Source organism: Coloeus monedula (assembly GCF_965178545.1).
Source record: "Coloeus monedula genome assembly, chromosome: 16".
NCBI classification, from domain to species: Eukaryota; Metazoa; Chordata; class Aves; order Passeriformes; family Corvidae; genus Coloeus; species Coloeus monedula.
In genome coordinates this window covers 1472168-1493266 of record NC_138796.1, presented here as the reverse complement: position 1 = coordinate 1493266, position 21099 = coordinate 1472168, and positions in this window count along the sequence as shown.

Below are 21099 nucleotides of genomic sequence, written 5' to 3'. Positions count from 1 at the left end.
TGGAAGAAGTTGTTTTTTCCCCAGCCTGCTCTGTATTACAGAGGTGTGTTGAGGGGAAGCAGCTGCCTGGGAAAGTTTATTTTATTGACCCTGGCTGTTTTTTGGGGTCCGTGGGGCAGCCTGCGTGGTCACCCTGCCCTTTGCCTGGCCCCCAGCAAACACAGAGTGACCGTGGAGGGTGTGGGGGGCCAGTCAGTGCCCCACAGCTCGGCAGCATCCTGGCAGGTGAGCAGGGTCTGGCCCTGGCTGCTTCCAGAGGACTGGGTCAGCTGGAGGGCAGGTGAGGGGCTGACAGACCCCAGCTGGGGGCCAGCCCACCCTCACACCCCTGTCCTGGGTGGGGAGAGCTCGCAGGATTTGCTGCAGCCCTGTTTCCTAGTGAGATGATGTTTCTTCCCTAAGCCCTCGCTGACGTGCTCTGCTGCACTGGCACCGCAGAAGCACTTCTGTCTTCCAGGTAAATGATTTCTGGGGAGGAGCGCGTGGTTGTGGCAGCTGCTGTGTGCCTTGTGTGACCTGCTCAGTGAGAGGGGACACTCCTCCTTGGACGAGGGCTCATTTGCAGGGTTTGGGTGCAAGCGGGGCTGTGCTGGTGCCAGGGCCCAAGGGAAGGGCAGCACCATCCAGGGAAAAAGGCGCTTCTCCTTCAGGGGACGCAGCTCCAAGGGCACTGCTGGACCCAGCCAGAGGCAGTAAATCCAGTGCTCCCCAGGGAGCCCTGGGGTGAATTCTGATCCCTCACAGCCCTGGAGCATCCAGGTGGCTTTGCAAGGAGCCCTGTGCAGAGGGGCTCCTTGCCCTCTCCTAGGAGCCCTGAATCCCTTTTGTCCCTGCTCTGGTAAAGCCCCAGGGCCTGCCCCACCTCAGCTGCTGCCTGCAAAGATGAGTAAAGCATTGTCATAAAACTGTCTGGCCCCCCTTGATGCCACCATCTTAGAAACATAGCATTCCAAAACTAAGACTTTCCGGAGTGGTCACACTAGATGCAATTGAGGTCAGCAGCTGAGGCTCTGCTGGGAGCTTGGAGTTGCTTCCTCAGATGGCAGTGGAGCTTTCAGCTAAGGTATGTTTTCACTTGGAGAGAAACTAGAAAATTTGGTGGGGTAATAATGGTGTTGTAAGTGGAATGTGTGTGCTGGAGGAAGTCTCTAAAATAAGGAAATGCTGTCATCCCTGATTATGTACTTTTATATATAAGAATATTTATATAAATGGGTAATACATATAAATGAAACTATTTTTATTGGATTTTTAAAATTTATATACACACCATTCGTATATTTATATGAAAAGTTAGCCATTTGTGTAGTTTTCAGTTCTGGATTTCAGCACTGGATGTGTTTTCTAGAGGCTTTTGTTTCACCTGAAAATAATAAATTATATGTGGATGATAACAGTATGTAAAGAAACCAGCTGCTTAAAAGGAAAGCTCTTGGATCCAACGAGCTGGAAAAAGTTGATGTGGTCTGTGGCAGAAGAGGGTTTGAGGCCCCAGGGGTGGTGCAGGACGTGTGTGATGCACTGAGGTGTGGTCCCGTCTCGGTGGCAGAGCTCAGTCCCAGCACAGGCAGTGGGGCCAGCCCAGCCCAGAGCCCCCGGGCCACCCATCGAGATGCGAGATGCGAGATGCGAGATGCGAGATGCGAGATGCTGAGGTGCTGCCGCACGGTGCCCAGCGCGGCTCCTGGCTGCCTCTCCCCACTTTGTTTTCCCTGTTTCTCCCGTGTCTCCTGTTCAGAGGAGCTGGGAATTCACCACGGCCGGGGATTGGTATGCCTCGAGCCAAACAACTGTCTTTTTTTCCCTGCAAGTGGTACGAGATGTTTCAAAAGAAAGGTTAAAACCTTCCCTTGGGAAAGCGTTTGAAGACCCGGGCCCTACTGTGGTTGAAAATATTGCTAATGGGGAGCCCAATGAAAGCTGTCACCTCCAATTAACATCTTCATTTCCAGGTAAAAAGGACTGAACATGCATGACCTGAAAGTCAGGACCAAAGTTAATAGGGGCTTTGTTTCCCAACCCCCCTGTCTTTCTCCTTTGGCTCCAGGGTCCTTACTTAAAAATCAACCCTCTGTCCTTGCCAGTGTCTTCTGTTTCACAGTAATCAAATAAAATTCAGAAAACAACAGGAGTTTTCACCTCCTTAATGAACTTCTAGTGGATCTGGCTTGATGAAAGATGGGCCACGCCCTTTCTCTCGGCATGGACGGTTCCAGACTCTGCATGGCCTGGAGCAGCTCCAGCTCTCCAGGTTGAACTTTATTATTTTTTTGTTCTCCTTGTCCCATAACCCCTCACTCCCTTGTTATCTTGAATTTCTCCCTTCTGACTCGCTCTGTGGTGCAGGCAGTGGGAAACCTGGCAGCAGCAGGACTGACACCTCTCCTGCACATCACTTGCAAGTGACTGATTCCTGGGGGTCTTTTTGCGACACTGATTTTCTTAGGAGTTGAACACCTTCTTTTGTAATGCATGAAAGCTGGGGTAAGTGAGAACAGTGTATGATGTAGCCTGGGAGTGAACCAAAATAGTCTTTACCCTCCTGTACCCTATTGGTGAGCTGTAGAGGCAATATTGCCCCCAGCCCTGGCATGGCAGTGGGGAGAGATGGGCACCTCTGACCTTTTGATTCCTTTTATCCCTATCATGGTTATTTTCTGAGACATGCTGCTGGATGTTGCAGTACAGGAGATGGATGTCACAGCTTATTGGCACGCTGGGGCTGCCCTGGCACGGCCTGGCCAGGGTTTTCCTCCCCGGTGATTGTCTTGACTGCTCCGACGCCTGGCTGGGCTGGGCTGGGCTGTCCTTTCCTCTATTAATTCGGTTAAGATTTTTTTTTCCCCCGTAAATGACTGGGAGAATAAGGGCTGCACAGCTGAATCATGAGCTTTTTCTTGTGCTTTTCCCTTGGATTTAATTGCCTGAGCAGTGGCTCAGCTCCTGCCCCGAGGCCAGGATGCTGCAGAGTGGTTCCCTTTGACAGAGAACAAAAATATCTCGGGACCAAAAAACATGCTTTGAGCAGCTCAGAGAGTACATTACAGACTGGCTGCAACAGTGAGGCACCAAGAAAACCCCCAAGCCACGAGCCCCTGTGACAGATGACGTTACCCACCTGTGCAATGGGGTGGGTGTTAAATCCCACAGCAGGGAGACACAGAGCAGTGGGGCACGGGGAAGGCGAGCAGGATGTGGCCCCGTGCTGTGTGGGTCCCAGTGGATGTTGGCTGCACTGAGAAGCCCCTGCCATTCTGCAGGAGGGCTTTCCCAGCCCGCCTCGGACCATCTGCTCCCTGCTGCTGCCAGGGAACGAGCGGGACAGTGGGAGCCAGCGGGGACAAACCTGCTGGGAAGTGCATCTCCTCCTGGGCAGCCAAAGGGCTCGGCTGTGGCAGAATCAAGCTGGGTTTATAGGCCCTGGAAGCTGTGGGTGTGTAATGGCACCTGAACTAATTGCAAAAGCTCAGTGAAACTTCCAGCAGCACCAGTGCCCCTCGGAGAGGCTCATGGCTGTGGGGGGCTCCTCCAGGCTCGGGGACCCTGGGGTGGGGCTGGCTCAGCACAGGAGCTGGCTCATGCCAGGGCCCAGTGTGCTTTTGATTGTTCCCTTTTGGTACCCCAAAAGTCTCCTCTTTTGTGGCCAAGGCTTTCCAGGGTTCCTGAGAAAATTGCCTTGGTGGGTAGAGCTGGCTGTGGGCCCTGTCCCTGTTTGGCACAGGGCTCTGCAGCACGGCCACCCAAAAAGAGTGGTTATGTTTGCCATTAACCAGTTTTGCTTTGCTGGGGCTCAGTAACTTGGCTGGAAACTTTCATTCCTGGGTGCAAATTGCCAGAGCTGCCGCTGATCAGAGGCAAAGCCCAGACCTGATGGGAACACAATTCCCACTGCGGTCCTGCTCGGAAAGCCAGTCAGCCTTGAAGGACACGGAGCCGGAGCGCAGCTGACGTGAGAGAGAAGGGATCCACAGCTGTGGGCACCTGGAGCTGGTCAGAGAGGACAGGGCTGTTCTGGGCTGATGCTGAAAGAGCTGATGCTGCTCAGCTATCCTGGCTGCTGTCCCCAGGCGGGGTCCTGGGCACTGCGCTCCTGCTGTGCTGGCAAAATGTAGCTGCATTTGGGAATCTACCAAAAAAGCTGGGTCCAACTCTCAGGGTTACCATGGCAACTAGATATTTGCTCATTTGTATTTCTTGAAAATTATACTGGGCTGCTGATTGCCTCGTTTGTGAAGCTCTTTGTCAGGATGCCAACAAATCCCTGTCTGTCAAGGGCTGTGAGGGAGCGAGTGGTGCCGTTGTTGAGCAGATTTCTGAATGGGAGCTCTGCTGGAGTGTGGGTGCATTGTGACAGCATCCCTGCCACAGACACCCAGGAACATACCCCTGGCCTAGGAAGAGGGTGCTTGCTCTGCTCATCCCCTCTGACATCCATTTGTCTTCATGCCATTGCTTGGGTTAACATAAAATCTGAGTGACTTGTCATGGGAGACCAGGATGGGACAGGGGAAGGCTTGACAGGAAGCTGTCTTCTTGCATGGAAAGGACTCAAATAAAATATCCTCCTCTGGCTGTTCTTGAGAATCAGCCACACAGCAGGAAGGCAAGAGGTTTAACTCAAAGGTACTTTGAGGAATTGCTGTGTCCCTGTGTGTTCAAGGGAGGAGGTGAGAGCCACAAGACAGGAGGGGCCCCAGGAGCAGCACCCACCAGCTGAGGGGGGATGGCTGTGATCCCGCTCACAGAGGAATAACCACCATCCTCTGTTTCCAGAGTGCATGGAGACTTTGAGGCTTGGAAAAATGCCAGCTCAGATTAAATGCTTACTGGGTTTTGGCATTGCAGACTGGCACTCAGTGTGGAGCAGTGGGAAAGGACGATGCTGCAGGGCTGGCTGGAGCTTTCAGGGGTGGCTGTAGGAGAGGATAGGGCAGGCTTCTCTTTTTATCCTGAAGAAAAAATTATTTTGTTTTGGATGCTGTTTAGACTCTATGGCCCTGGGTTCCTGAAAGTCAATTGACCCACAACCCAGCAGCTGTTTAAGAGCTCAGCATTCCTTGTCAAGTATTTGCTTAGCAGCAAAAAGCCACTTGCCATGAGCTCCTCTTTTGTCTTGTTGAGATAATTAAATTACGAGGCAGAACATTGTGGCAGGTCTGTAGATAGAAGTTCTGTGCATCTTGTCCACATGAGGATGTAACACGTGCATGGGGTCCCACTCTGCTCAGCAGCCCTGGCACAGGTGCCCGTGTGGAGCACGGGGGCTGCTGGATCTCCTCCCCATCATGGCCAGCTGCCCCTGTCCTCCCACCACCAGCACGGGCTGCACTCAGCAGCCACTGAACGTGAGGATCCCAGGCAGGGGGAGAGGAAGGAAACAGCAGAAGTATGGGTTAAAGCAATTAAATTTTGTATTTCATCAGTGTGGAGGGCAACTGCTTACAGGAAAGGGCCGTGGTCTTTATTAATCTCCAAAGCACTGTATGAAGTCATGGTCCCAAATAAATGCTGAATGCAAATAATGGGTGTAATAATCCGGGATGGATAGCTGCCCTGGACTTAGATGTGTTGTGAAAATGATTATAATATGGTAATAGCAATAAGATTAACAGCTCTAATGAAATCTTAAATGCCAGCTTTGCAACCTGCCCTTTTTTCTGCATTGACTCCACCAAGGGATCAGCAGGAGCTGGCTGGGGGCTGCGTGTCCCTGTGCACATGATCCCTCTGATCCCCCAGGTACACCTGCCCAACAGGGATTTCAGTGCTAGGGCCCCATATCCACACAGGTGAGGCAGAGTGGCTCCTGCCCTGGCAGTAACACAGTGTGGGCACTGGAAATCCTTGCTCAGATTTGACAGTTTTGGGTGTATTCTGCACCTACAGCAAGTTCACCCTTCACTGCATGTTTCCCTGGCCCCTTGGGTGCTCCCTGCTGCAGGGATGTCCCTTGCAGGATGACTGCCAAGGCAAAAGCCACCAGGTTCCCAAAGCATCCTGGTGCTGGTGGCTTGGGTCCCTTTCACCCTGGGTACCTCCAGGATGTGACTTTTGGGAGAGGACTGGTGAATTTTTGGGGAAGGACTAGAGAGTTTGTGGCTTTGGGTGGAGTGGGGTGAGGTAGTAATGAAGGATGCTGCAGATCTTGCACTCCTGAGAGCCATATGAGACACAAAATGCCTGTCAGGGTGGGATTTTTAACCCCAAAATGCCAGTGCAGGCTCTCACTGCTCATGTTGTCTGCCAGCTGCAGCCACCATCTTTTCTCTCCTGTTACTTTCTCTATTTTTCTGGTTTAAACTGGGCAAGCCCAAAAAAAGCTGCTGTTTTGTTTGGAGAGTTCAGTGCAGTGAATGACCCATTTTTCTTCTTGGATGAGTCACAGATCTTCCTTTGAAAGGTCTCATTATTAATATGCCATTTGGGGGATATGTCTGAATTTTCCAGCAGTGGCAGCAGCCTTGTGTGTGCTCACCAAGGAGCCCTCACAATGAATGGCATATGCCAAATGGCTTCATGCAGCAGATTTAGTGTCTTTTAAAGGATATTGCTTCCATGCTTAACACTTTTTCCCTATTAGAAATGTGTTGAAGGTTTTCTCATAAGCAGGAGAAGGGGATCCCTGCCCAGATGGTGCTGCTCACAAAAGAGAAGCAGAACAGGAGAAAGGAGGCATTTTTAGATATGCAGAATGGTCACAGAGGGGGGTTGCAGCTCAGGAGAACAAGCATCCCAGCTGCATCTGGGCTGTATCCCAAAGCTCTGCTCTTTGCCTTTTGCACAGACCTCATTAAACTGTGGGCAAAATGAACCCTTGTGACAGATTTCCCCATAAGGGGAAATGCAGAGTCCAACAAGCAGAGAACAGGGTCAAGTGTATTTTAGGAAGAGGCCAAATGAACCATTTGGGCTGTCTGAACCCCACCTCAGATGGAGGCAATAGGCTTTTAAAAATGGTATCTTTATTTCTGAGCTGAGATATATTTTCCCTAATACTTGTGGAGCTCCTGCCTCCAAAACACCACCCAAAGTGTGACTCTAAACACCCCCTTCTTAGTCTAGCAGGTAGTATAGTAACTCAAGGGTACCAAATGCAGGTTGACAGAGGATAACATTCCTCACATTTTCAGTTTGTTGGTTTTTCCCTGAACTGCACTTTCAAAACTTGACCTCTCTGGAGCATCTTGCCAACACTCAGTCTCCAGCAAGCCTAGTGAAAACACTTGGGCTGGAAGGGACCTTAAGTATCACCTCATTCCAACCCCCCTGCCGTGAGCAGGGACACCTTCCACCAGAGCAGGTTACTCTGAGCCCCATCCAGCCCCACCTTGTTCTCTCTTTCTCCCACCCTGCGCAGATTAAGCAGCATCGAGGTCTCCCATGGACGTTTCTTCTGCAGTTGAGTCCAATTACGTGATTTTGAAGTTCTACAGACATATTTGGTAAGATTTACACTAGAACCTAGCTTCAGGCTGATTGTGTACCACAGGAAGATGTGGTGCATATTGCCCTGTTAGCCTGATTAGCTGGCTGAGCTGAAGGACGAGCGTGTCGCGCTCTGCTGAGAAGAGCTGACAGAAACAGAGCCCAGTAGTCACTAAGGCTTTTGGCAGCTGGAGATTTTGGGGCTAGCCAGGTGCTGGGAAGGGCCCTGTGGATCAGTGGCTGTTTGTGCAGCTCAGCTCTGCTGGGAGACTGAGGCATCCTCCTGTTCCATTAGTTTTGCACACTGAGCTTTGCCTTTTTTTCCCCCCAGTCTGTTGCTTGTTGTGGATCTGCTGAAAATAACAGATCTTTGTCGATTCTGGAGCTGGGCTTGTGCAGTGGGGAGAGCCTGGCCATGTTTCAGTCCTCCCTGTCTTCCAAGGGGAGCATTTGGGTGTGCAGAGGTTTGATGTATGGGGGTTTTACATGAGAGCTGGGGCCACTCAAATTATTTCAACCTTTATCTGAGCCACTCACTTCTTAAAATTGTAAATGGAGGTGGTATGAGTGTGCCTGTCTGCCCCGAGGCTCTCAAAGTGTTCTCAAGAGCACCCCTAATTTAGTGGACCAGTGCTGATTTAGTGGACTTAGTGATGGTGCTTGCTTGGGCTCCCCAAGATGAAGTGTATTTTGGAGACTGACCATTTTCTGATTTGGGGGGAGCTGTGGGATGGCAGTGCCATCCTTCTGAGATGTGCAAGAGGTTTTAAAGAAGTAGGTGGGAAGGGAAGCAGGCACAGAGCCTGAGGAGTGGGGCAGTTGGCACCTGCTTGGGAGCATGCTGGAGTCTGCTGAGGATCCATCCTGGCCATGTCCCAGCTCAGCCCTTCATCGCTCAGAGAGCTCAAGCCCCAGCTTTCTGAGGGCAGCTCATGCTGGCCACTGGTCTCTTCTGCCCCCTCCAGCATGCTGAAGGTCTGCCTGGAGCTTGGCTATCCTAGGAAGCAAGGCAGAGGCAATCCAACGTGCAGTTTCATCAAAGAGAAAATTATGTCAGGTTTGATTGAGAGGTAGGATAGAGAGGGAGAAATAAATCAGCCTCTCTGGCATTCATCACCCTGGGAAAGGCAGTGCTGGCAGTTTGCATCTCTGGTGCCTCCTGGAGTGCCCAGCAGAGCTGGACAGCAGTTTCACACTGCAGGTTTCAGGGATGGCTCAGCCAGGAGTCCCATCCGGCTGCTCTCTGCTCCGGCAGCTTCCGCAGGCCCTGGGGAGCTGTGTGGGTCGGGGCTCTGGGGCTCAGCTGCACAGCCCTGAGCCTCACTCTCGGAAAGGCTGTGGCTGCTCCAGGTTCTATCACAAGCTGTCATCATGCAGACACTGCAGCACATCTCCACTGCATCCCTGGCAATCTCTGGCATCAGTGTGATTTCCTCTGCCCTCTTTTGGAATACGATTTTGAACAATCAGTGTGTGATTCAGCAGTAGGAATGCTAATTACATGGCACAACCACAGGGTTAAATTAGTTTCAGCTATCACCAAGGGCTTACTGAATGTATGTGCTCCTGGACAGTTACTGTGATTTTCTTTAAATGATTTAGTCCTGAATCCAGAGTGGTTCCATTTAAACAGGGTTTGCCCCAGCTTGTGTTGATGCTGCAGTAAATCTCACAGTGGCAGTGCTGAGCTGGAGCCCATAGTGTTGCAAATGCAGCCCCAAAAGAAGTTACTAAGATGTGTAGCAATGGTAAATCATTCCAGAATTGCTTAAAAAAAGGAAAAAAAAAGGAGGAGAAGAAGGCAGACACAATGATATATTGATAATCCATCTATCCCTGCCTGTGACCTGCGCCAGGCTCTCATTTCTAGTGTGCTGGAATGAAACCAGAACACCACCATTAATGGCAGTGGAATTGCTTCTAGATTTATGTCCCAGTGGTTGAAAGTACAGTCTGTAGTTTGGGCTAAATCGCCTTTGGTGTTTCAGGAGAAGTGAGAGCATCCAGGACAAGACAAGGAGCCACACAAATACTTTTGGCAAGGTGGAATCTGATCTCTCTTAATTTACCAAAGGATGCATGTGGGTATCCTCTGGCTTGCATTCCCCGTTACAAAGTCAAGCAGACGGGGTGTGAGGAGAGCAGCTCGCACAGGTGAGGCAGTGGGAGGGGGGATGCTGGGATGTAGGACAGCCACCGTCGCTTTCCTGGGCTTCACGTGTCTCCTGCAGGCACAGGGGAATGCAGGAGCCAATCTGTGGCACCTTTGTTACCAGGAGAGCCTCTTGCCACGCTCCCTGGTTTGGCACACGCTGTGTCTCCCTCTGTGCATGCCGAGTTTCTGAAAATGCATTGCCATATGCTGTGTGAGCTACAGGCCCTAGGGGATGAGTCACGGCTCCCACCTCCGAAAGCCTCCCCTGCCGGGATCTTGTTGTTATTGATGATGCACAACTATTTAGGGTGAGCTTGGGGTGGGTGGGCCGGTGCCATGGGGCTGTGACCAGGCTGGGAAGGTAACCCCGAAGAGCTGGCTTGGGCTCAGAACATCTGGCACAAAAAGATTGCAGAGCCAGGGTACCTCCCGCACTGGGGGCTTTCCAGACCTGCCAGATGGGGCCCTGGGCTGCTGGAAATGTTCAGCCCTGGCTTGGACCTTAATGCACCGCAGGTGAGATTATCCTAGGGCAGGGCAGCTCCTGGTGAGCCTCTGTGCCCTGTCCCTGATGGGCTTCTCCGTACGAGTGGCTTCCTCTGGGTGCAGGCACCCACATCACCCATGGCAGGGCACCACTGCCACCCTGAGCCTTTCCTCCTGCGAGCTGCTCTGCCATCTGAATTTACCTGCAGCTCTTCCCCCCCTTAGTTCCTTTTGTTTTCACAGGGATTATAAAGCACAGCCTTGCATTTGGAAGCAAACCTCAGGTTCTTCTGTTTACAAAATGCTGGGGTTGAAGGCCAGGATCTCAGGCAGTGGTGGGATCCCATGAGGAGTGAGCCACGTTGGTGCACAGCAGGTTCCTGGGGATGCACCCCAAAGAGCAAAGCCAGGCAAGAAATAGGGACAGAGTAGGGGAAAAAAAGAAAGTGGCAGCAATCATGAGGTGGATTTATTATCTTGGGAAAGGCAAACACTAAGACTGAGGTTTTTCTCTGAGTTTCTCTGCTCGAGCTCTGATGGTGCACTCCAGCAAGGAGTTGGTGTGCACTGGGGGGCACTGGCAGCTGCACCGTGCGGGGGACAGGGGAAGGAGGAGTCATTCCAGATGCACAATTTGACAAGGGATGCTGTTAAGCTTTTTTTTCCCTCCCCCAAACAACACTCAGAAGATGAAGAACGGGTCACTGACACCCGGCAAACGCCTGGATGGCCAGCCCATCACCCGCTCAGGCCGGAGGGGATGACCAGGTGTGCTCGAACCATTCCCGCCGCGTCCCCCGCGGGTGCCGCCGCTCGGCGGGGACCAGAGGCTGCCCCGGGGGCTGCGCGAAGCTGCGGCCCCTCGACAGCCGGGCCGGGCGTGTGCAGGGCACAGCGGCGTCCCCCGAGCGCCGCTCCGGCGGCTCCGCGTGTCCCGGCGCCGGCAGCGGAGCGCCCGCAGCCGCGCATCCCTGGGAGCCTGCTGCCATCTCCCGGCTGCATCTCACAGCGGCTCCCGGGGCAGGCCGGGCAAAGTGCCCCTCAGGCACTGCTCTTCTGTTCTGTGCTTTCACCGCTGTTCCCTTCCCCTGGGTGCGAGGGGAGAGCCCTCAGCACCGCCTGAGGTGTCACCGTGGCGGCAGCTGGCAGCCCGAGCTGAGCATCCAAGGGACCACGCCGTGCAGGGGGACACCGGCAGCCCTTTCTTCCGAACACCGCCCTCAAGGGGCTGTTTTTAGTGTTTCAACCCAGCACAGGTAAAGGTTTTCTGTAAGTTTGAAAATTGTTTACTGAAAGTAATAGAAGGTCTCAGGCCCACCTGTTTGCTTCGGGGGCACACTGCAGTATCTGGAGCCATGTAATGTGCCCTTTCCTGGGCTTAAAAACGGAGCTTAAAAGCAGCAAACAAGCGAGATTCTATTTTATATAGTGTTTGTGTGTGTGGCCCAGGATTGAATGGTAACTGCTATCCCAAGGCACAACAGGTTTCAGAAATGAGCTTCAGAAAATAGAATATCTGATCCCTCTCTGGTGAGCCCCATCCAGAGCTAAGCATGACTCAATCCATCCATCCATCCATCCATCCCCACAAAATCTACCAGTGTGATTTCTTTCAAAACAGATTATGCTCTGACAGCTCCAGGGTACCAGCAGCTGTAATTTGTTGGAATGACAGCCCTTCTTTTTCATTTGTGTGAGACCATATAGCTCATCTGTGGTTCTTTGGAAAGGAAAAGAGAAAACGGAAAGTATTGGAAAAGTATAAGGGAATACTCGTGGCTGCTGAGGCGGGATGTAGGAAATACAACCTGACAGCTCACTTCCCACACCAGGCTGGAGCCGAGCTGCCACCCACACTGCAGTGGCATGTTCTGAGCCCCCCCGGGGCTGGTTTGTGCTGTGTGATCCCTTCTCCAGTCGGGATGCACCCACCACTGGCACTTGGTTCTGCTCCTCCAGTGGTTTGGCTGCAGCTGCAGCAGGGCTGAAACACCTCCCGGGGGCTCACGCTGAGTTAAGCTCTCTTTTGGGATGAATGCTTTTGGGAGAACAGCCCAGGGACAGCTATCCTGAGCAGCTATCACGAACACGTGCTCTGCAGGTTGCTCCTGTCCTTCCCATGGCGATAAAGAAAAAAAGAGTTGCCTAGGGAGATTAGCAAGGCAAAGGGGACCGGGTATTTTGTTGATGCAGATGTGATCCATTTGTAAGTGACGTCTCTGGCAGTGATGTGAGCTGCTTTCCCAAATATAAGGCTCTCAATAAATCACTTTTCCAATATTGAAAAATTAATTTCAGTGATGCCGCACTGAAAGGAGATGGGGGATGCATGGGATGGGGACCTGCTCTGAGCCAATAGCCCATCGCTGAGAATGAGAATGTTAAATTGGTGCATTTCAGGCTGTTTTTCTTGCCTCTGCCCAAATCAACAGCAGTGACTCATCACGGCAGACGGCATCAGCTGCCACGGTGCTCGCAGCGCTTCAGAGCGCAGGCTGCCCAAACCTGCTGCTTTCCTCTGCTGCTGACAGGAGCGGGACTGATCCCAGCCATCCTCAGCACCAAAACAATGATCACTCCATGGAAACACCCTACGTTTTATTCTCAATGCCAAAGAAGCAGTGGCCTGCTCCTGTGCTGGGATGGGAGACTGCGAGATTGGGCAGAGCCCGTCTGAGGGACGCTGTGGAAGAGGAGCCGTGGGACGGGTGGCCCGGTGCTCCTGCCTGGCCAATCCCGGAGGCAGCCCCTGAAGGCTTGAGTGTTGTGGAACTGTTGTGATGGTGATAGAGAGCCCTTCGAGAGGAAGCAAAACAAAAGTCTGCTTTGAGCCTGCCCCGCACCACCTGCACTCTGAGTGCCACCACAGCGCTGCCAGAGCATCCCTGTGGATGCAGAGCCAGCGTTTCACCTCCCCACCCCAGCCCAGTGAGGATGCAAGGGGAGCAGGGTCAGGCCCAGCTGAGCTGTGCCAGCACCCTTCTGGCCCGTGCAGCTGAGTGCCTGTCCCACAGAGACCAGGACATCAGGTGGAGAAAGGGGAGTCTGTGGTGTCCAGGCCCATATGCGTTCAAGATACCTCCTGGCATGTCTCCAGACCCATGACTGGAACACCCTGCATGCACCCACTCGCACAGAGCTGGTCAGGGTCAGTGGGGTCATGCCCCTTCCTCATCTGAAGGTGGAGTCCCCATCCATGGAGATATTGTAAAGACACGTAGATGTGGCACTTAGGGACAGGGTTCAGTGGTGGACTTGGCAGTGCTGGGCTAACAGTTGGATTAAATAGTCTTAAAGGTCTTTTCCAACCTAAATTCTTCTATGACTCCATGATGAGTGCCCAGGGCTCACCATGGCCCTGCAGGTAGGAGGTACCACCACTGCCCACCCCAAAACCTCCTGGTGGGAGGACCAGCACAGTGCTTGGCAGGACAGAGTGGGCATCCTGGGGCAGTGCCAGGGCTGCAGGCACTGTACAGGCCCTCTCTTCCATGCCTGAACACACACACGGCCAGTGACTGGGGAATACCTGGATTTATCCAGGAAAGCTGCAGCATGTAGACACCACAGGGCAGCTTTTGCTGAGCAGCCTGATGAGATTTAGAAAGGAAGCAGAAAAGCCTCAGTACTTGTCATTTTCCAGGCTTGATCAGCACACCTTAGGCAAAGGTCAGTCCATGGCTGGAGCTGACCCATGGTCCTTGCAGGTACAGGAATGACCCATAACACCAGCAAAACCAGAAAATGATGAGACGTGCTCGCAGGACCTGGGAAGGCCGAGTTCAGTTTGCTACGGAGGGAAATATTTCAGTGGCTTTTCAAGGGCACTAGAGACGTCCTTTTGCCTTGGAAGTCCTTGCCACCACAGATCCTCTGCCTCTTCCTTTGGAATGGAAATGCGGTTGAAGTGAAAGGAGTAAAGCTGAAAGCAGCTGCTTCTGCCCAGCCTGGGCTGCTCCTACACACAGAGCCTCGGGGTGGGGAAAGCCTGAGCCTGCATAATCATTGCCATCACACATCAGCCTGACTGACCACTCTCCGGAGGCATTCTCCCTTGAGCAGCAACCTCACAGGTATCAATCAGCCAGCAGGCAGATTAGATTAATTGGATTCCTGCATCTAAAGCTCATGCTGATGTCCACTGATCGGAAACCACTCCAGAGCACAGGCAGTTAAACAGGAAGGTGTTTCCCGTTCGTTTCTCAAAGGAGATAAGGGTATAAGATTGATAAGGCAATAAGAGGAGGCAGAGGAAACCAAGCAGAATTAACAAGGAGTTTGGTATGCTTCTGGTCTGAGGGGTACAACAGCCTCAGGAATTTGCTAATTAGCTGTGTCAGATCATTATCTTGCCAGCCAGTGAGTGAAAAAGTAACTCAGTTTAAGCACACTTTTTTTTTTTTTTTGCTACCTGGAAGCATATTTGGCACTTCAGCATCTCCATGTGCTGTTGTGATGCTGCCCAGGTTGCAGGTCATGGCTGTCCCCAGCTCTGTGGGACACAGGGACACAACCACCCCCAAGTCCCTGGGGTGACACTGCATGCAGCCTTGCCTCTTGCTGCTGCAGGAAAGCAAAGGTGGAGAAAGCATCAGGGGTTGGGGTTTTTTAGTTGGTTGGTTGGGTTTTTTGTGGTTTGGGGTTTTTTTTGGGGGGGGGGGATGTTTGGGGTTTTTTGTTTGTTTGGGGTTTTTTGTTTGTTTTGTTTTCTTTTTTATTTTGGTTTGTTTTTTGGTTGTTGTAGTTGTGGTGGTTTTTTGGTGGGTTTTTGTTGTTTTCTGCATCCAACAAGCCCCTGAATTACATCTCAAGAATGGGGCCCTTTAGAAAGGAATTCAGTCTTTAACTGCTTTCAGTCATAGAGGACCACATGTTTTGGATAATATTGAATTCATTTAATAATACATCTTTGGTTTTCTGAAGGGGAAACTGTGATAGATTAAGACCACAACTCCCAGTGTGTCTCTTTAGGTCTGGCAGCGGGATGCCCAAAGGAGGCTGTGACCCCATGGGAAGCCCTGGCAGGACCTGTGGAGACAGGAGCCCAGGCTGGAGCAGGGTTATTGGCAGGACTTGTGACCTTGCAGGAACGCACACAGGAGCAGGCAGTTCCTGAAGGGCTGCACCCCGTGGGGGACTCACGCTGTAGCAGTTCCTGGAGAACTGCAGCCATGGGAAGGACTCACACTGAAGAAGTTCACGGTAACTCTCTCCTGTGGGAGGGACTTCATGCTGGAGCAAGGGAAGAGTGTGAAGAGTCCTCCCCATGAAGAAGGAGGAGGAGGAGGAGGTGCTCCGGGCACCACAGCAGAGGCTCCTCCACGTGCTGTGGGGCACGGTGAGACAGGCTGTGTCCCTGCAACCCACAGGGACCCACGGTGGAAACTGCCCCAGGCAGGACTGCAGCAGGAGCCCCTTGCTGCAGCCAGGCTGGGAACAAGGGGAGGAGTTCAGTGCCATGTCAGACCCATAACCTGGCCCAAAGGGACATCCTGCTCTGCTTTCCCCTAACATACAACGTGGGGAGGTCTCGGCTGAGGAAGCTGAAACGACTGCTTTTGAATATATTCCAAAACTAATTTAATATACGATGTCTGCTGGGACTGGGTGAGTCAGAGCGCTGTGATGGGACTCTGAATGTGCTGCAATTTATTTGTACTGAAGTTTAAATAAGATTGATGGAGCCATAAAGCCATTATTGAAGAGGCTTCATGGTGGAGCCCAGAGGGAAAATGAAGCAGAGCAACAGGCTCTTGATTCTGTAACATCCTCCCGCCTCACTGTGGGGTTGTGATGGTGGTAGGTCTTCTTTGTCGGCTGGGTTTGGGTCCTCACAGAGTTGTGGGTGGCTGTAGGCTGGGGTGGATGCCTGGGACTTGTGAGAATCACCAGAGCTCAGCAAGAAGATTTCCCAGGAGATGAGGGGTGGCTTGTAGAGCTGTATCTAGTAGAATCACAGAATAGTTAGGGTTGGAAAGGACCTCTGGAGATCACCCAGTCTAATCCCTCTGTCAAGGCAGGGTCACCTGGCGCAGGTCACATAGGAATGCACCCAGATGGGTTTTGGATGCCTCCATAGAGGGAGACTCCACAACCTCCCTGGGCAGCCTGTTCTGGTGCTCTGCCATCCTTAGTGTAAAGCAGTTCTTCTTCATGTTGAGGTGAAACTTCTTGTGTTGTAGTTTATGGCCACTGCTCCTCGTCCTGTCGCCGGGCACCACTGAAGAATCTGGCACCATCCTCTTGGTACCTGCCTTTGAGATTTATATACATTAAGTTAAAGGTCAGTCTGGATTTTCTGGTTTGATACGAGATTTTGTCAGCAGTTGGCCTTGAGGAAGAAGGCTTGCAGACCTGGTGAAGTCTGAGGCCAGCACAGTGGGGATAATTTCTCAGCAGTTCCAGTGCCTTCACCTGGCAATGAACCCCACCAGCAAACCCAACCAGGCTGGAAGTTGTAGGCTGCCCATCTGCCACCAATGCTTTTGGAAGCAGAGCAAAAGAAATTGGATGAATGGTATAATAAAACTAGAAAGGATTATTGGCTTTGGTTTGCTTTTCAAAGATTAAGAAGCTTGTTCAAGTGTCTTCATTTATCACCTAGATCTAGACCAGCACAGACAAATACATTTATGGTGCAAGGTATCTCTACAGGTCTTTCTTTATACTTCACAGCTGTGAGGTACCAAACCCTCAGCTTTTTTTGTGGTGATTCATTCAAAGTAAGCTGTAAAGAGCAGCAGCAAATATATTTGGAGCTGTGGCAGTCTGCAACCCCAGGCTGGGCATCTGAGGGTCCAGGCAGGTCCACTTTCCCAGGAAGGGCTCAGTGTGTTTGAGTGGCAGGGATGGCCCAGGAAGGGTCACAATGAGCCTGCTGAAAAATGTTTGCAGACCTCCTATTTTGGCTGAACCCTCTCCAGTCAGGTTTGTAGAAAGGTTTAGTGGCAGCTGCTGCCTTGAGGTTTCCAGTGCTGCATATGTGTGGCTGACACGTATGGTATTTCCCACTTGGAAATCTCTTCCCAAACATGCTGAAACTTCAGCTTCAGGGCAGCAACAAGAAAGACCTGGGATGCACCAGGATTTCCAGCTGGGATATTTCTATCATTACTGGACAAAAAGTGCTGAAGCAGAAAGCTTCTGGATAATTCAGAGTCTGCAACTGGGTGTGTGTGAGTCACCAATATGTTGACACATACTCATTTTTGTAAAATCTGGTGTTTGTTTCACTAGTAGTGTTGATGCACAAAAGGCGTTGAAATTAAGTGCTGCATGTTAAAGATCAGTTGGGTTTTACTCCCACTGAAAATGACATTGGCATTTGGAAGACATGTGCACCCACGTCCCCCTTACACTCACTGGGAAATTTATGGCCCAGCTGCAGAGAGGCCATTTTCTCTGCAATGAACATCAGAATTTGGTTTCTAGCTCTGCTCTTTCTCCATTTGAGTGTGTTTTCGTGCACAGGGAGGAAGGTCCTGGAAAGAGCAAACAGGTCAGTGCCAGCTGGGAGCCACCTGCTGCTCGTCAGATCTTGCTCCCTTCCCCTGGGGCTTCTTTTGGGTGACCAAAGGAGCTGATCCACGTCATGTGTACTGGCTGCAGGTGAAAACACATCACCTGCCATGAGAGCTGCACCCTGGGGTCATTAACAGCAACTCAAGGGGAGAAGAAGGAGAAGGTGCCTCTGAGGGAAGCGATGTGGGATCGCTTTGCGAGGCTGGTGCCGAGGGCTTTGTGCTGCTCTTTTAGAAAAAGACATGAGGCAGGAGAATGTGTGGTAAAGGTACATGCCTGGGTTACCAGGAGCACTGATTTAAGCATGTCCCAGTTCCCAGGGGCATCCCTGTGTGGGTGTCACCAGGCCCTGCTTATTGCTGGTGTGCTCCTTTGCTGGTTTGAAGCAGGGGGCTCTTGCTGCTGGTTTTGTATTCAAGCAGCTTTGGATATAACTTCCCCAGGATCTTGGGCCACTGCTTTAAAAGAAAGTGGTATTTCAAGGAGTTAAACACATCTCTTGGATGCATTATACAAAGTAATCCTTAAATGTGGGGTAGCACCTGCCTGGACTTTCCTGTTCCTGCAGTTGGTGTTGCAAGGAGGTGAAAGAGGCTGTTGCTCAATGCCTGTGACTAACCTACCCTCCCTGCCCACAGCTCTTGACAGGAGAACACTCCCTCCATCCCACTTCAGCCCTGCTGGAAGCCAGGGTGCCCAGCATAGCGCTCTGAGTGAGCAGACCTGGGCCAAAATACCCAGGAAATGGAGCTGGGGGGTTCTTTTTCACCCTGATAATTTCCCTGATACGGTTAAGAGAGCTGGAGAGGGGCTGCAGTCATGGAGGAATGGTGTGCTCAAGAAATACCTTGCTGCCAAAAGAGAGGAAAGGTGGACAAAGTGGGATGATTCTTGCACTGGATCAGTTCACTGGAGTGGTTTTGCACAGTGCCTCTCCAAAAAAGGTGTAGTGGCCCAATTTGGGCAGGACTGAGCTGGTGGAGAGAAGCCTCTCCCCTTGAGATGGGGGCAATGTGCTGGGGCCAAAGAGATAAAACACAGGGCTCCTTCCTGCCATTTCTCCTTCTTCCAGACCTAGAACTTCAAACACTGCTGCATAAAGTATGTGGACACTGTTTTGGTTTTTATATGGTCCTGTGTTTCGGTTTGTGTTCTCTGCCATCCCTGCATGAGGAGGGAGGCAAACTGGGTTGGTACAGATGAGGTACAAAAGTGATTTCAGCTGCTGGGAACAACAGACTGAAGAGACAGAGGGAGGTGTCTGCTCTGCCTCGCGTTTGTACTGTGTTTGTAGATGTCATTTGTCATTTCCAATGGTGTGCGTGATTTTGTCAGTTTAATCAAATTGCTCCTTTTAACACTAGATTCGCCCAGGGGCTTCTTTCCATGCCTTCCTCCGTTAGTTACGGATCCAGCGTGGGCCGGGAAGAGCCCGGCTCCGGGCACGGGCTGGGCGCAGGGCAGCCGTGTGCCAGGGACCGCGGCAGTGCTGCTCCGTGCCCCGGTGCCGCCCTCTGGGGACGCCCGGAGGAGCCCTTGGCCACCAGAGGCGTTTGTGGGCAGTGGCAGAGGGCAGCAGCGAGGAACTCGACGTCACCGGCCAGGGCTGCTCGGCTGTCTCGCCTGCTGGGGACTATTTTTAGCATTATCTCCAGAGTTCCCCCGGCCGGGCTCTGTTGCCTGGCAGCCGCCGCGCTGGCGTGGCGGGGATGGGAACGGGCGCGGTGATCGCACACGGGCGGAGATTTCCTTGCGGGCTCCTCCCGGGCGTGCGGGGCGGGGGCTCTGCCCGATGGCCCTGCGTGCAGCACTGACCAATGCCCGGGGGCATTGCATCCCCCGTCCTGCGCTCAGCCCCCGGCAAGCAGACCCTTCCCCCTGGGTTTGCTCTGTGTGGGCACAGGCATCGCAAAAAGGGCTTGGGCTCAGAACGCGCCCCTGTGGAAGTCCCCAACCCGCAGCCAAGGAAACGCGATGCACTAAACCTTGGCACTAAACCTTGGCAGGATGCTTTGTTTACTCTTTGGCGAACCATTTTACTTTCAGATGATCTGTTTTCTCTGACATAATGTAAAGTTGCATGTGTCTAAAGCTGCCTACCAGGATAGCTGGTGTTGGAGAGGGGAACTGTGTTTGTTGTAAAGTCAGTGATACCCTCAGTTAGAATTAGGGCTCTCGGAAGACAAAAGGAGTTACTTTCTCTAATTCAAAACTCTGGTACTTAAACTATATCTGCTCAAGTTGATTAAATCAGATTGCTGAGCTACAGATAAGTCTGTAAATACATTAAGCTGAAGAAAGATTTCTTTTAAGTCTCCATGCCCTGACAAGCTCCTTTTAAAGCAAGAAAATCCTGAGATGAGTTACTGCAGGTACAAATAGGGCTTTTAGGGACTGGTTTCCAAGACGGCAGGAGCCCAAGCTGATGCACAGTTGTAAGCATGTCCCACAATCTGATAAACCTGAAAAATTAGGCTGAGGCTGTCTGTCTATTTTGGGGCACATCCTATTTCTGCCTGCCCAAGACCCTCCGGACACGCTGCAGCTCCTGTTCCTGCCCTTGCATCCCCTCATCAGGTGTGACCACATGTGTGGGAGCGTGTCCAAGCTGGAGAGTGGTGATGCAGAGCCACAGGGCTTTGGGCACAGGCAAGGGAGGCGCTGGGAAGAGCAAGGCAGCAAGGGTGTGCAGGGAGGGCTGTTGGACTGGGAAACTGATCTGGGCAGCTGAGGGAGGTCTAGAAGGCCCTTGATAACCCACTGCCTGCTTATCAGGGAGGGATGGGCTATTGCAAGGACAGATGCTATTTCAGGAGCATGCTGCTTGGGAGACAGAAGGTCTCTGTCAGGCACCAGGGCTGGAACACTGATGGCAGGAGAGGCTTTCTGCTGTGTGCTGGAAGCTGCCAGGAGGGGTCCAGCAGCATCCAAACCAGAGGCTGGATTTCTGCTAAATATCACTGAATATCTGCTGAAATGATCGCTGAATATCACACCCTGTTTAGTCTGGAGTAGGTTATGCTGCTGTGTTTTACACCCAGGATCCCACAAGGAGCATCTTCACACCCCTCCTAGGCTGTGGGTAGGGATAAGAGGTGTGAGCACTATCATCCAGCATGAAAGCCCTCGTGCATACCTGTAGTCTTATTGATTCAGCATAAAAGGCAGAAATCAAATACAATTCAGCCTTATTTGCCAGCTTAGTCTCCGATGATGCATTTTTAGAAAGCCATCCTACATTCTTTCTGTAAGTCAGAGTTATAGGCTGCCACTATAATTGGTAAATGCCAGCCAAAAATTAAGTAGAGTGTGAGAATGGGGCAGTCATGCATTCCTGCAGTTGATGGTGACACCAAGGACCTTTCCAGTACCTCGTGCTACTACCCAGCTTGCTGGCAAGCTAGCACAGATCTCAAACAGTCTGAGGAAAAGTAAAATCCAGTGCTACACAAGTAGTACACAGAGGTGCTTTGGTTTGGTTATGGTTGGCACCCTGGAGTAATCTTTAATCA